Below are 16401 nucleotides of genomic sequence, written 5' to 3' on the forward strand. Positions count from 1 at the left end.
TTCCTTCTCGGGTCTTGAAATCTTGCAAGAGAAGATCTGACACCAATTAAAAGCACCGGCCACGCTGTGGAATCTCTCATTCTGGGAGAGAGATAAATGCAGTCAATTAACTCCAATTAATCTATTTCAGCACTGAAGTGATCTTGAAACAGTCGCTCCACGAGCAGAATTCAAACCTGCGCAGGAAAACCTCAATTGAATTTTGAGTCCAACGCTTTAAACACTCGGCCACCGCAGCTGTTAACGGCATGTTCGTTCAGATCGGATTCCAAATGGACACTTGCCGCTATTAAGAACGTGCGCATTGGTTGTGCAGGGGTCGAATTCTCAATTCTTCTGCGGGAGACTTTGGTTCGATTTCCGGCCAATGCAGAATCATTCTCACCAATGAGCAGCTGAGGAATATAAGTATGCCATTTCGCCCCTCGAGCCTGTTCCGCAATTCAAACAGATCATGGCTGATATGTGACCGAACTCCAGATAATCGCTTTCGCCCCGTAGCGCTTAATAACTTCAGTGAACAAAAATCGATCAATCTCAGGTATAAAATTAACAATTGAGCTCGCATCAACTGCCGTTTGCGGAAGAGAGTTCCAAACTTCGACCTCCCTTCACTTGCAGAGGTGTTTCCCAACTTCACTCCTGAAAGTCCTGACCCTAATGTTTAGACGATGTTCCCGAGTCCTAGACATCCCAACCGGCGGAAATAGTTTTTCTCTATCTACTCCATCAGTTCCCCTTAATATTTCGAAATGTTCGATCAAATCAGCTCTTAATCGACTAAATTCGAGGTAAACCCGAGTTTATGTAATCTCTCCGCGTAATTTAACCCTTGGGGTTGAGGTAACTTTCCAGTAAACCGAAGCTGCACTCGTTCCACAGCCAATATATCCTTCCTAAGGTGCGTTGCCCAGAACTGAATACAGTACTTCAGGTGTGGTCCAAGCAGGGCTTTGTATAGCTGTATCATCATGCCTATCCCCTTGTATTCTCGTCCTCTAGATATAAAGACCAACATTCCATTAACATTTTTGATTATTTTTTGTACCTGTCAATGACATTTTAATGATGTATGTAGATGGACACATCAGTCTTTTTGGACCTCCACTGTTTCGAGCTTTTCACCATTTACAAAGTATTCTGATCGATCCGTTTTGGTCCAAAGTGGATGACCTCACACTTGACTAAATTGATATCAATTTGCCACAATTTTACCCATTCATTTATTATATTAATACCTCTCTGTAATTTTATGTTTCCATCTGCACTGCTGAAAATGCTGCCTTTCTTGGTGTCATCGGCAAACTTGGATATGTGGCTTTCTATCCCGTCATCTAATATCCGCCTGAATTGGAAAAAAATCCAAATTTAGCTTCAAACTCCTCATCATCTTGAGACATTTTATTTCCTTCACGTGTGTTGCGCCGACGATACTCCGGCATTGAGTCCACTGGAGCTCAAACATCCTCTGGAAAGAATTCAGTTCCACCAACAGCAACACTGAAAACATGTCAGAAGCCAATTGGTGACTTTTCACTAAAAGGAGGGCTTGTCCGGGATTTGAACCCGGGACCTCTCGCATATCACTCAATGAAACGCCCAAAGCGAGAATCATACCCCTAGACCAACGAGCCGCTGTTACTTCAACTTTGCAGCCAGTGTAAAAGTTCGTTGCCTCCCACAGCCGATCGGCCATCTTTTCAGACCAGGTCTGTGCATCCAATCTCGTTTTCTGCTCCGGTGTCCAGCAATATCAAGTTGCACACCAAACATTTCCAATCACCAATATTAGTCTCCCTTTACCAAATTGGTTTCGAGTGTACGACTTGAGTTATCAAGGAAGACGTTTCAGAATTATTTGCTCTTAAACTACATTGCTTGGGAGGATACTGAGAGGTGTGTCGATTTGCGGCACGCTCTGTTCCCTTTGCATCGCCTCATGCACATTGAGTTGAATCATAGAAAGGTTGCAGCACGGAAAGAGGCCATTCGGCCCATCGAGTCCGTGCTAGCGCTCTGCAAGAGCAATCCAGCTAGAAACACTCCCCCGCCTTTCCCCGAAGCCCTGCATTTTTTTTTCCTTTCAAGTACTCATCCAGTTCCCCTTTGATGGCCATGATTGAATCTGCCTCCATCACACCCTCGGGCAGTGCATTGAGATCCGAACCTCTTGCTGTGTGAAGAAGTTTTTCCTCATGTCACCTTTGGTTATTTTGCCAATCACCTGAAATCTATGTCCTCTGGTTCTTGACCCTTCCGCCAATGGGAACAGTTTCTCTCCATCTTCCATGCCCAGATCCTTCATGATTTTGAATACCTCTATCAAATCTCTACAAAACCGTCTCTGTTTCAAGGAGAACAACCCCAGATTCTCTTGTTTATCCACGTAACTGAAGTCCCTCATCCATGGAATTATGCTCGTATTTTTATCTGCACCCCCTCTAAGGCCTTCACATCTTTCCTGAAGTGCGGTGTCCCGAACCGGACACAATACTTCAGATGTGTTCGAACCAGTGTGTTATAATGTTTCATCCTGACTTCTATACTTTTGCACTCTATGCATCTATTTGTAAAGCCCAGGACCCCGAATGCTTTTTAACCGCTTTCTCAACCTGCCCTGCCACATTCAACTATTTGTACACATGAACCTCTCTTTTTTCCTGGATCGTTTTCACATTTGTGCCCTGGAGTTTATATTGCCTCTCCTCGTTCTTCCAACCGAAATGTATCACTTCGCATTTTTCTGCGTTAAATTTCATCTGCCACGTCTCCGCCCATGCCACCAGCCTGTCTATGTCCTTTGAAGTCTATCACTGTCCTTAACACTGTTTACTACCCTTCCAAGGTTTGTTTCATCTGCACATTTTGAAATTGTGCCTTGTGCACTCTGGCCCAAGTTATTAACATATATCAAGAAAAGCAGTGATCCCAGCACTGATCCCTGGGGAACACCACTGTACAACGCTCTCCAGTTCGCAAAACAACCGTTCACCAGTAATCTCTGTTTCCTGCTCTTAGTCAATTCTGCATTCATGTTGTTACTGCCCCCTTTATTCCATGTGCCGCAATCTTGATGATAAGCCAACCATGCGGCACTTTATCAAACACCTTTTGAAAGTCCATATACACCACATCAACTGAATTGCCCTCATCTATCCGCTCTGTTACCTCATCAAAAAACTCTTACAGGTTAGTGAACCACGATTTGCCTTGATCAAATCCGTGCTGGCTTTCCCTAATCAGTCCACCCTCGTCCAAGTGACTGTGAATTCTGTCCCGGATTATCGTTTCTAAAAGTTTCCCCACCACTGAGGTGAAACTGTCTGGCCTGTCATTGCTGGGTTTATCCGTACAGTGTTTTGAACAAGGGTGTAACCTCTGCAATTCTCCAGTCCTCTGGCACCACCCACATATCTAAGTATGTTGGTAGATTATGGCCAGTACCTCCGCAATTTCCACCCTTACTTCCCTCAGCAAAGCAGCATGCATCCCATCCGGATCTGGTGGTTTATCTACTTTAAGTCCAGCCAGCCGTTCAAGTGCCTCTTCTTTTTCAATTTTTAGACCATCCAGTATCTCAACGATAACTTCCTTTGCTGAGACTCTGGCAGCATCTTCTTCCTTGGTAAAGATAGATGCAAAGTACTCATTTGGTACCGAGGCCATCCCCTCTGCCTCCATGAGTAGATCTCCTTAATCGGCCTCACCACTCCCCTTACTACCCGTTTACTGTTCACATGCCTGTCGAAGACATTTGGATTCACTTTTATGTTGGCCGTCAGTCTATAGTAATATTTCTCTTTGCCTCTCATTTCCTTTTTCACTTCCCCTCTGAACTCCCTAAATTCGCCCTGGTGAATGAGCACATAAAAAAAGTTATCATTTCTTTCAGCCGGAAACAGAAAGTTACTGGTTGATCAATGGCGATTTGAACAAGTATTCGTCTTTTTTCGGGTTGAATGAGTTTTGTGAAATTAATACAGTGAACTAATACAGTAAAGTTGAATTCCTGATCGGGAACCGCCTCAGACAGCGCATTACTGCCCATCCCTGGGAAACAAGATACTACCGAAACTTTGACAACACATCGCAGGTCCCCCTGAAAAGACACAGCTTGCCAGCTGTTTCGAAATTTGGAGCCTGGACAGGGAGTTAAACGCTGGACCTTCAGCTCACTGCCCACTTTAAAAGTCTGATACTCTACCGACTGAGCTACCCAGGCTCGATACGACATAAGCTCCCATCGTATATATTCATGAGAGGTGTCTGAATTATCCCTGCAGCCGTCGAACAAGGGTGAGGTCTGTTTGATAAAATTCTCAGGAACGTGTTGAGGAGAATCCTTGTTCCTGTTGAACATGATGTAAGAAACATGGACAGTGAACTCGTGAGTTTACAATTCTTCTTGTTTGTGTCAAATGTCTTGTCATTCGTTAGCAGCAATTAAAATCACACTTTACCCAGCGGCTCAAAAGCTGAACTTGTCCCACACGGGAGCTGGAAAAGGCCTCACGAACTTTCAGCGTATTAACATCTGTGAGCTGAATAATTTCTTCCGTTGCAGAGTGATACCAGGCAGCATATTTCCCTTCGAAATTTTCCCCACAAGAAACTTCCAACCGATGAATATCGGCTTGACGAAAATCAGAATTGTTTGTTTGGTTCTTTAGATTTAATGATCTCGTACCGGCCCCTTTGCCATATGAGCTGCCGCTAAAAGCCCCCTCTCCCCCGATGAACAAGTAAACTGGCACTTGCTATTGAAAGACGGTCGGCCAGAGGAACACAAGTGCCCACATGGGAACACTATGAAGCAGATGCATTATGGAACATACCAGTTGTGCTTTGAACTCCGGTCAAAATGTTCGGAGTAAAAGGATTGACTGTTTTAAAAGACGCTCGAACTCACAACCTGGTCATATCTGGAGCCCATACTGCTGTAAGTAAGTAACGCATTCTTAACAAATGTGCAACACGAGAGCAGCGAACAACCGACACCATCAGCGCTCCTGTCAAACAGCTACATTTTCGGTCTCTCAATTATCACTTCGAGATCTTACTGAAACAGAAGCCTCCAATCAAGATGCGCTTCGTTAAATAAAAATTCCTAACTCAGGAAAGTTTTGATCGATCATGACTGAAGCATGTACAATTTCCTCACCTGTTCCTTTTAATCCCCTGGGGTGGTAACAATCAGGTCCTGGAGATTTGTCTATCTTTAATCTAATTATTTTCTCCATTGCCATTATTTTACTTGTACAAAACCCCTTGATTTATTAACAGTTTTCCTCGTGTCTCTGGTATGTTAGCCTCATCATTTTCTGTGACGACCGATGCAAAGTAAAAATTTAGCAACTCTACCATTTCCTGATTTTCACTTACAATTTCACCTCCACCTGTCTTTAAGGGGCCCACACTACTCTAAGCCTCCCTTCTCTCTCTTAATATACTTGTAAAAACCTTGAGAGTTGTCCTCATTTTCCCTCACACGTTTTTCTCCTTTTCCCTTTTTGCTCCTCTTCCGATTTTTTAGTTTCAGCACCACAATAAACAACACTCCGCTGTAAAGTTCGGCTCAATAGTTCTCCAATGTCAGAGCGAGAATTGTCTGAAGCCCGAATTTATTTAATGTAACAAATACAATCACACATAATCATCCGTGTATCACCGTACTGATGGATACACAAAGATAAACAAAGCGAGAAATGCAGGCAACATCGAAATGCACAGGTAAACGGACAAGCGAAACAGACAAAGATAAAACGGCCTGAACCCCCAAACGTGAAGTGTCGCTGATAGATATTAATGAGGAGGTGGACCCGTAAGATCATCAATTGGCGCTGTGGCTTAGCTGGTTAAAGTATCTGTCTAGTAAACAGGAGAATCTGGGTTCAACTCCCAGCAGTGCCTTGTGTAGCTTGTTATTTTACCTAATTTGTGCAATTTAGCGACAAAATAACACTGTGGTCTTGGTGTTTGTTCAGGAGGAAACGGATCCCAGAAAGACTGTTCAAAATCATTCTTTCATTGTCCAGACAGACCTCTCATGGAATGTGTTTGAAACACGTTAACTTAAAGACACGTTCTTGTTTCTGGGCTCGTTGGGGTCGTGGTATAATTCAGGATTTGAGGTTCAAACCCGGAAGTCGTCCTAATTTGGACCTGGACTTGTGATCTTGACCTGCTTTGGAAACTTTTGCAAAGAGGGAAAGGAAGTCCCCAAATCACTCCACCTGAATCGCCAGGCCCGGATGAAATATATCACAGGCTGTTAACATCAGCAAGGAAGGAAATAGCGGAGGCTCTGACCATCATTTTCCAATCCTCCCTGGTTACAGGTGCGATGCCGGAGGATTGGAGGACTGCTGAAGTTGTACCGTTGTTTAAAAAGGGAGAAAGGGACAGATCGAATTATTGCAGGCCAGTCAGCCTAACCTCGGTATTGAGCACAATTCTGGGGGAAAGTATTAATCTTCATTTAGAAAGGCACGGATTAATGAAGGACAGTCAGCATGGATTTGTTCAGGGAAGGTCGTTTGAATTGAATTTTTTGAGGAGGTATCAAGGAAGGTCGATGAGGGTAGTGCGTTTCTTGTCGTCGACACAGATTTTCGCGAGGCTTTTGACAAATTCCTACATGGCAGATTGGTCAAAAATGTAAAAGCCCATTGGATCCAAGGGAAATTGACAAGTTGATCCAAAATTGACCGAGTGGCAGGAAGCAAAGGGTAATGGTCGACGGGTGTTTTTGTGACTGCAAGGCTGTCTCGAGTGGGGTTCCACAGGGCTCCGTACTAGGTCGCTGCTTTTCGTAGTACAGATCATTGATTTGGATTTAAATGTACGGGGTATTATTAACAAGTTTGCAGAAGATACAAAAATTGGTCGTGTGGTTGATGGTGAGGAGGGAAGCTGTGGACTGCAGCAAGATCAGTGGACTGGACAAGTGGATAGAATAGTGGCAAATGCAATTCAATCTGGGGAATGAGGTAATGTATTTAGGGAGGGCAAACAAGGCAAGGGAATACAAAATAAATATTGAAACTAATTTGCCATTTACACGCCAATTTTGCAAGTTTACTGATGTCTTCCTGTATTTTTCGCATTTTTCCTTTGTATTAACTACAGCTCCCAATTATGTGCTGTCTGTCAATTTCGAATTTGTATTTCCGATTCCTGTGACCAAATCATTAATGTAAATTGTCAACAACAGGGGTCCCATCACCGATAAATTGTGAACAACAGTGGTCCCAGCACCGATAAATTGAGAACAACAATGATCCCAGCATCTTTCAATTGTGAACAACAATGGTCCCAGCACCGATAAATTGTGAACAACAGTGGTCCCAGCACCGATAAATTGTGAACAACAGTGGTCCCGGCACCGATAAATTTTGAACAACAGTGGTCCCAGCATCGATAAATTGAGAACAACAATGGTCCCAGCACCGATAAATTGTGAACAACAGTGGTCCCGGCACCGATAAATTGTGAACAACAGTGGCCCCAGCACCGATAATTTGTGAACAACAGTTCCTCCAGCACCGATAAATTGTGAACAACAGTGGTCCCAGCACCGATAAATTTTGAACAACAGTGGTCCCAGCACCGATAAATTGTGAATAAAAGTGATCCCATCAGCGATAAATTGTGAACAACAGTGGCCCCAGCACCGATAAATTGTGAACAACAGTGGTCCCAGCACCAATTAATTGTGAACAAGTGGTCCCAGCACCAATGAATTGTGATCAACAGTGGTCACAGCACCGATAAATTGTGATCAACAGTGGTCCCAGCACCGATAAATTGTGAACAACAGTGGTCCCAGCACCGATAAATTGTGAACAACAGTGGTCCCAGCACCGATAAATTGTGAACAACAGTGGTCCCAGCACCGATAAATTGTGAACAACAGTGGTCCCAGGACTTTTGACTTGAACTACAATTGAAACTTTTGCATAAAAGGAAATTAAGTCCCCGAATCGCCGAACGTGGCTCTCAAACGCATTGGGAAGAAGTTCAATGCAAACAATCAGGACTTTAAAGGCAACTCAACGACCTGCACTTTCTTTGAATAAGTTTTGTTCGCCATTATATTTGAAGGTGAAATCGCTCTCGGCTTTCATCCAGCTGATGCAGAGCATGGCCGCTTTATATCTGTGAGCAAGTCGTTGACGTGTTTAGCTTGGACACTGATCGCTTCCAATTTGTAAAATTTCACCAAGCGTCAGCCAAAAGAAACCGAGAATCGAATTGTCCCTGTAAGTGATGAATTGAAGGGATTGGTGCTCCAAGCAGATCTGGAAAATGCACAGTGCGGTCGATCAGGAGTTCGAAATCCACCCTCCAGCCACTCGCCAATCATATTAACTGAGCTTTACTCTGGTCCGTTGTCACCGCGCTGAAATCGAGTCTTTCTCCGGCATGTTTTTCTTCAGAGTTGCTGCTTTGAGAGTGAAGACCGGCTGTTTGGATTTTCACTCCTACAAGCTTCAACCATTCATTTTGGACTGACTGTGGACAGTTGTTATATTGGTCGCTGCAAACTCAAAGTTTAGCCCAATTAATTATTGGTTTAGCAGGTGACCTCTTCGTCTGTCTCGTTGGTGCTGTCGGTGAGCACGGAAGTTTGATGGTTCGAACTCTTATTTGATTTTTCCTCAGGATTCTTCGCCTCAAAGTGCCAGGGTTTCAATGTATGTTTTGGAAGCAAGAAAATCACAATTCTCCTTGGCAGACAAGCCCCCGAAAGGCCCGAAGGGAGGCCGCACTCGCTGCAGGAGAGCTGGTTCGCTGTGACATGGAGATTTCTGTAGTGAGCGAGACCAGACTGTTCCTATGTTCAGAGAATAAATGGCGCACCCTTGATGTTGGAAAAGCAAAACGGTGGGGATTTTTGTATCAGATGTTGCTCGTTGCGTTACTTTCATCTTGATTGTAGAACCGGTTTGGGCGTTCCTGTGATCAACGGCGACAATTGCCTATTCATTTTAAATTTAACAACAGCTGCACTGAGCTTTTAATCATACCCTCAAGATACAGTCTGTAAAATGATGAAATTTGATCATCTGCAAAGCATAAAAATCTGATTAAAGTTTTGACTGTCTCTCGGTAACCACGTCAACATCTCCTTCAGTATGAAATAGAAAGTTATCGTTTGATTAATGGTGAATAAAACAGTCATTCATCTACCAACAGGGTTTAATTAGTTTCATGTCATTAATCTAATAATTGCTAAAGTTAATTCCTTGACTTCGAATCGAACTCATGAGCTTTTTGGGAACACTGAATTCTCACCATCAGTCCATCGGGAAGCTCCCAAGGTCGCGCACCCGCCGTGATTCATTCAACTGTGTGTTTATTCTCAGGCCTCTTATCTCTCCCTTCTTTTCAGCTTCTGTCTGTGGATATTCTTATGGTTAAATATGAATAATATAGAATATCTCACAGCCCCAGTATACGTGCTCCTTCTCTGTACAGTTCTGTACAAAATCAAACTGTACGGTTCACCCCCGACAGAAGCAGCAGGAGATGCCACTTTAAAATGGCAGTTGCTTCAAATGATTTATGATGGACCTGCGTGGCCTTGCAGTTTTCCCAGGAGCTGCATTCGATGCGTGAATTTTGGAAATGGAAACATGTCCATCAGCAGCTTGTGGTAATATTTTACCTCACTTTCCATTCCATGTACATGCCTACTTGCAATTGGTGCTGTCATTGCCTGAACATCACCTTCTGTCGCGATAGTGGTTTGAACAGAAAATGCCATTTTGTGCGAGCAGCTTGTCTGGCAGGAAAATTACCTGAATTACGAAGGGGCAAGTAAGAAAGGCCGCGTTGGTCTGCCTGTTCGCAGCAAATAATTTTCAGCGTTTCCTTGTGGTCCAGTGCTCAGATTCGGTCATCACCATGGCAACGGTTCGATTGGTGTCTGTCTCGACATCCGCATTTAAACACTCTACCATAAGTGCACTGTACTCAAATTGCTGATGTTTTCACTGTAAGGGCGAAGAGACATAAATGTGTGTATATTAGCAAAAAATTCATCAGCTGGGTTGCACCTTTGCTTCTCCCCCGTCTCAGTCTTTCCATCTTTACCCTTCTCTGCTGGTGTTGCAGGTTCGATCATCCTTGGCCGTTCAAGAAAGCCTGAGAAGTCCATCAGGGGAAAACTCAGAGAGTCAAGAGACAGAGACAGGGAGAGATTAAAGTACAGAAACAAATAGTATAAATATCAAGCTCTGCGAACGAGCAGAATTTAAGATGGAGCTTGGGAGAGATTCTTTCACGTGCCGTGCAACTTTGCAAGTGACCATTGGGCTCCGAATTGGAAGAGTTTGCCGCGCTGGAGCATCTCTCTGAGTGAGGGAACACGGTCCGTTAACTCCAGTTCATATTTATTTGAGCATTGAACAAATCTTTAAGAAATAGCGCTACGAGCAGGATTCGAACCTGCGTAGGAAAACCCCATTGGATTTCGAGTCCAACGCCTTAACCACTCGGCCATCGCAGCTGTGAAACGACTTGACAGCTACTGCTACCAAAAGGGTGCAACCAGTGCAGAATTCGGCGCCACCCACAGCCGATCGGCCATCCGACAATCCATCCGATCACTTTTTCTGTTCCGATGTGCAGCAATGTGAAGTTGTACACTAACTATTTCATATCAACAATATTAGCCTCTCCTTACCACATTCGTTTTCAATGTGCGACTTGTAATGCCAAGTGAGACTTTGCAGAATTAATTGCTCTAAAGTTACATTGTTGTCTCCCTCGGCATCCGCAGATTATCCACTCTCCCACAAATATAACAGTGACTACACTTCAAAAATACTTCATTGGTTGTAAAGCACTTTGGGACGTCTTGAGGTCGTGAAAAGCGCTTTATAAATACAAGACTTTCTTTCTTTTTATAGTGGAATAAAATTACTGATGTTTACACTGTGAGGACGAAGAGATATTAATGTGTAGACATTAGCTGCGAATTCATCATCTGGGTTAGATTTTTACTTTTCCTACCGTCTCAGTCATTCTATCTTCACCCTTCTCTGCTGCTGTCGCAGGTTCGATCAGCTATGGCCGTTCAAGGCTGCCTGAGAAGTCCATCAGGGGGAAAGACAGAGAGAGATAGAGAGATAAAAGTACAGAAAAAACCGAACATCAAGTTAGCAGAATTTAAGATGGAGATTGGGAATCATAGAAGCGTCACTGCACAGATGGAGGCCATTCGGCCCATCGAGCCTGTGCCGGCTCTCTTTCAGTGCAATCCAGATTGTCCCATTCCCCCGTTCTTTCCACGTATACCTGCAAATATTTCCCTTCAAATACTTATCCAATTCCTTTTAGAAACCACGATTAATTCTGCTTCCACCACCCTTTCAGCCGATGCATTCCCGATTATATCTACTCGCTAGTTTAAAATTTTTTTCCTCATATCGCCTTTGGTTCTTTTGTCAACCACCGTAAATCTGCGTCCTCTGGTTCTCGACCCTTCCGCCAACGGGAGCAGTTTCTCTTTATTTACTTTATCTAAACCCGTCATGATTTTGAACACTTCTATCAAATCTCCACTCAACCTTCTCTGCTCTAAGGGAACAACTTCAGCTTCTCCAGTCGACCCACGTAACTGAAGACCTCATCCCTGGAACCATTCCAGTTAATGTTTCTGCACCCTGTCTGAGGCCTTCACATCCTTTATAAAGTGCGGTGCCCAGTTTTGGACAGTTGTGGAATATTGTGAAGTTCCCTTCACATATCTTGATATTTGGCAAGAGACCACTGGGCTCCCAATTAAAAGGATCTGCCGCGGTGGAGTATCTCACTGAGGGAAGGAATTGCAGCCCGTTATCTCCAGATCATATTTATTTGAGCATTGAACAAATCTTTACACAATAGCGCCGATAGCACGATTCCAACTTCTGCCGGAATACCCCGTTGGGTTTCAGATCTAACGTCTGAACCACTCGACTACCGCAGCTGCGAGCGCCTTTGATGCACGGCTGTTATTCAGAATGCACAGGGTACTCACAGGAGATTTGTGAGACTATATGTTCTTTCAGACAGGTTTCCAACTGGACACATGCAGCCGCGACCGTCCGGACGTTGCTGTTTCACTGGTAGAATTCTCACCTGCCACCCGAGGAGACGGGGATTGATTCCCGGCCGATTAAGGAGGATTTTCTTTCTGCACCTATGAGATCGCCTGAAAAGGGATACATTCACATTCAGCTTCAATCTGCACACCACGTTGAGACATTTTCCTTTCCCGATGTGGTGTTGCGTCGACAAACGCTCTGCATTCGAGCCACTGAACGTCAAACATGCTCTAGAATTAAGTCAATCCTGTATTCTGCAACGCTGAAAAGATGTGGAAAACAAATGAATGAAGCTCCACTGAAAATAGTGACACAGGAGGGCTCGTCCGGGATTTTGAACCGCGGACCTCTCACATATCAATTAGTGAAACGCCCAAAGTGAAAACCATAATCCGAGACCAACGAGCCGTCAGTAACACAGCCGTGCAACCAGTCGAAAGTTTCCCTGCTCCCCACAACCGATCGCCTATCCTATTAGACCGCTCTGTCCATCCAATCATCGAATCATAGAATGGTTACAGCACAGAAGGAAGTCAATTCGGCCCATCCAGAACGTGCCATCTCTTTGTAAGAGGAATCCAGTTTGCCTCATTCCCCCGCTCTTTCCACGTGGCCCTGCAAATTTTTCCCTTCAAGTCGTTATCCAATTCCTTTTTGAAAGCCACGATTGATTCTGCTTCCACCGTTTCAGGCAGCACCTTCCAGATTATAACCTCTCGCTGCGTAAAAAAGTTTTACTCATTTCGCCTTTGTTTTTTTTTGCCAATCACCTAAAATCTGTGTCCTCTGGTTCTCAACCCTTCAGCCAATGGGAACAGCTTCTCTTTATTTACTTTTTCGAAACCCTTCATGATTTTGATCACTTCCATCAAATCTCCTCTCAACCGACTCAAACGACCACCTCATGAGTTCGATTCCAAGTCAAGGAATTAACTTTAGCAAGAGTTATGAAATTATTAAATTAATGACATGAAACTAATTAAACCCTATTGGTAGATGTATGACAGTTTTATTCACCATTAATCGAACGATAACTTTCTATTTCATACTGAAGGAGATGTTGACGTGGTTACCGAGAGACAGTCAAAACTTTAATCAGATTTTTATGCTTTGCAGATGATCAAATTTCATCATTTTACAGACTGTATCTTAAGGGTATGATTAAAAGTTCAGTGCAGCTGTTGTTAAATTTAAAATGAATAGGCAATTGTCGCCGTTGATCACAGGAACGCCCAAACCGGTTCTACGATCAAGATGAAAGTAACGCAACGAGCAACATCTGATACAAAAATCCCCACCGTTTTGCTTTTCCAACATCAAGGGTGCGCCATTTATTCTCTGAACATAGGAACAGTCTGGTCTCGCTCACTACAGAAATCTCCATGTCACAGCGAACCAGCTCTCCTGCAGCGAGTGCGGCCTCCCTTCTGGCCTTTCCGGGGCTTGTCTGCCAAGGAGAATTGTGATATTCTTGCTTCCAAAACATACATTGAAACCCTGGAACTTTGAGGCGATGAATCCTGAGGAAAAATCAAATCAGAGCTCGAACCATCAAACTTCCGTGCAAACCGACAGCACCAACTAGACAGGCGAAGAGGTCACCTGCTAAACCAATAATTAATTGGGCTAAACTTTGAGTTTGCAGCGACCAATATAACAACTGCCTACAGTCAGTCCAAAATGAATGGTTGAAGCTTGTAGGAGTGAAAATCCAACCAGCCAGTCTTCACTCTTAAACCAGCAACTCTGAAGAAAAACATGCCGGAGAAATACTCGATTTCAGTGCGGTGACACTGGACCAGAGTAAAGCTCAGTTAATATGATTGGTGAGTGGCTGGAGGGTGGATTTCGAACTCCTGACCGACCGCACTGTGCATTTTCCAGATCTGCTTGGAGCACCAATCCCTTCAATTCATCACTTACAGGGACAATTCGATTCTCGGTTTCATTTCGCTGACGCTTGGTGAAATTTTACAAATTGGAAGCAATCAGTGTCAAAGCTAAACACGTCACCGACATGCTCACAGATACAAATCGGCCACACTCTGCTTCAGCTAGATGAAAGTTGAGAGCGATTTCACGGTCAAATATAATAGCTAACAAAACTTATTCAAAGAAAGTGCAGGTCGTTGAGATGCCTTTAAATTCCTGATTGTTCGCATTGAACTTCTTCCCATTGCGTTTGAGAGCCACGTGGGGCGATTTGGGGACTTCATTTCATTTTATGCAGAAGTTTCAGATGCAGTTCAAGGTCAAAAGTCCTGGGACCACTGTTGTTCACAATTTACCGGTGCTGGGACCACTGTTGTTCGCAATTTATCGGTTCTGGGATCACTGTTGTTCACAATTTATCGGTTCTGGGATCACTGTTGTTCACAATTTATCGGTACTGGGTTCACGGTTGTTCACAATTTATCGGTGCTGGGACCACTGTTGTTCTCAATTTGTCGGTGCTGGGTCCACTGTTGTTCACAGTTTATCGGTGCTGGCGCCACTGTTGTTCACAATTTATCGGTGCTGGGACAACTGTTGTTCACAATTTATCGGTAATGGGACCACTGTTGTTCACAATTTTGTCAGTGCTGGGACCACTGTTGTTCACAATTTATCGGTGCTGGGACAACTGTTGTTCACAATTTATCGGTGCTGGGACCACTGTTGTTCACAATTTATCGGTGATGGGACCATTGTTGTTCACAATTTACAAAAATAACTTAGTCATAGGAATCGGAAATACAATTTCAAAATTGACAGACAGCACATAATTGGGAGCTGTAGTTAATGCAAAGGAAAAATGCGAAAAATACAGGAAGACGTCAGTAAACTTGCAAAATGGGCGTGTAAATGGCAAATTAGTTTCAATATTTATTGTGTATTCCCTTGCCTTGTTTGCCCTCCCTAAATGCATTACCTCATTCTCCAGATTGAATTGCATTTGCCACTATTCTATCCACCTGTCCATTCCACTGATATCTTCCTGCAGTCCACAGCTTCCCTCCTCCCCATCAACCACACGACCAATTTTTGCATCTTCTGCAAAATTGTTAATAATACCCCGTACATTTAAATCCAAATCAATGATCTGTGCTACGAAAAGCAGCGACCTACTACGGATCCCTGCGGAACCCCACTCGAGACAGCCTTGCAGTCACAAAAACACCCATCGACCATTGCTTCCTGCCACTCAGTCAATTTTGGGTCAACTTGCCAATTTCCCTTGGATCCAATGGACTTTTACACTTTTGACCAATCTGCCATGTAGGACTTTGTCAAAAGCCTCGCGAAAATCTATGTAGACTACAAAAAACGCACTACCCTCATCCACCTTCCTTGATACCTCCAAAAAAATTCAATTCAAACGACCTTCCCTTAACAAATCCATGCTGACTGCCCTTCATTAATCCGTCCCTTTCTAAATGAAGATTAATACTTTCCCCCAGAATTGTGCTCAATACCGAGGTTAGGCTGACTGGCCTGCAATAATTCGATCTATTCCTTTCTCCCTTTTTAAACAACGGTACAACTTCAGCAGTCCTCCAATCCTCCGGCATCACACCTGCAGCCAGGGAGGATTGGGAAATGATGGTCAGATGGTCAGAGCCTCCGCTATTTCCTTCCTTGCTTCTGTTAACTGCTTGGGATGTATTTCATCCGGGCCTGGCGATTCAGGTGGAGTGATTTGGGGACTTCCTTTCCCTCTTTGCAAACGTTTGCACCGCAGGTCAAGATCACAAGTCCAGGTCCAAATGAGGACTACTTCCGGGTTTGAACCTGAAATCGTGAATTATACCACGACCCCAACGAGCCCAGAAACAAGAACGTGTCTTTCAATTAACGTGTTGCAGACACATTCTGTGAGAGGTCTGTCTGTGCAATGAAAGGGCGTTTTAGAACACTCATTCGGTTATCCGTTTCCTCCTGAACAAACACCACAGTGTTATTTTGTCGCTCAATTCCACAAATTAGGTAAAATAACCAGCTGCACAAGGCACTGCTGGGAGTTGAACCCAGGATCTTCTGTTTACGAGACAGACGCTTTAACCAACTAAGCCACAGCTCCAATTGATGACACTTTGTCTCCACCTCCTCTCATTAATATCTATCAGCGACACTTCACTGTTGGGGGTTCAGGCCGTTTTATCTTTGTCTGTTTCGCTTGTCCGTTCACCTGTGCATTCCGACACTAACTGAATTTCTCGCTGTGTTTATCTTTGTGCATCCATCAGTGCGTTATTACACGCATGATTATGTGTGATTGTATTTGTTACATTAAATAAATTCGGGGATCAGACAATTCTCGCTCTGA

The 16401-nt window shown here is 43.9% G+C and overlaps 4 non-coding genes across 4 annotated transcripts; 1 reads left to right on the forward strand and 3 right to left on the reverse strand.

The window, feature by feature from the left end:
- Positions 1-1545: 1545 nt before the first annotated feature.
- trnap-ugg (transfer RNA proline (anticodon UGG)) lies at positions 1546-1634 on the reverse strand. Its single transcript is given in 2 exon segments — positions 1546-1581; positions 1599-1634. It is a non-coding gene; the product is annotated as a tRNA-Pro (tRNA).
- A 4202-nt stretch (positions 1635-5836) lies between these two features.
- trnat-agu (transfer RNA threonine (anticodon AGU)) lies at positions 5837-5910 on the forward strand. The gene has a single exon. It is a non-coding gene; the product is annotated as a tRNA-Thr (tRNA).
- A 4521-nt stretch (positions 5911-10431) lies between these two features.
- Positions 10432-10513, reverse strand: trnas-cga (transfer RNA serine (anticodon CGA)). The gene has a single exon. It is a non-coding gene; the product is annotated as a tRNA-Ser (tRNA).
- Positions 10514-16081: 5568 nt separating this feature from the next.
- Positions 16082-16155, reverse strand: trnat-cgu (transfer RNA threonine (anticodon CGU)). The gene has a single exon. It is a non-coding gene; the product is annotated as a tRNA-Thr (tRNA).
- Between the last annotated feature and the right edge of the window lie 246 nt (positions 16156-16401).

This window comes from Heptranchias perlo, chromosome 20 (assembly GCF_035084215.1).
Source record: "Heptranchias perlo isolate sHepPer1 chromosome 20, sHepPer1.hap1, whole genome shotgun sequence".
Classification (NCBI taxonomy): Eukaryota; Metazoa; Chordata; class Chondrichthyes; order Hexanchiformes; family Hexanchidae; genus Heptranchias; species Heptranchias perlo.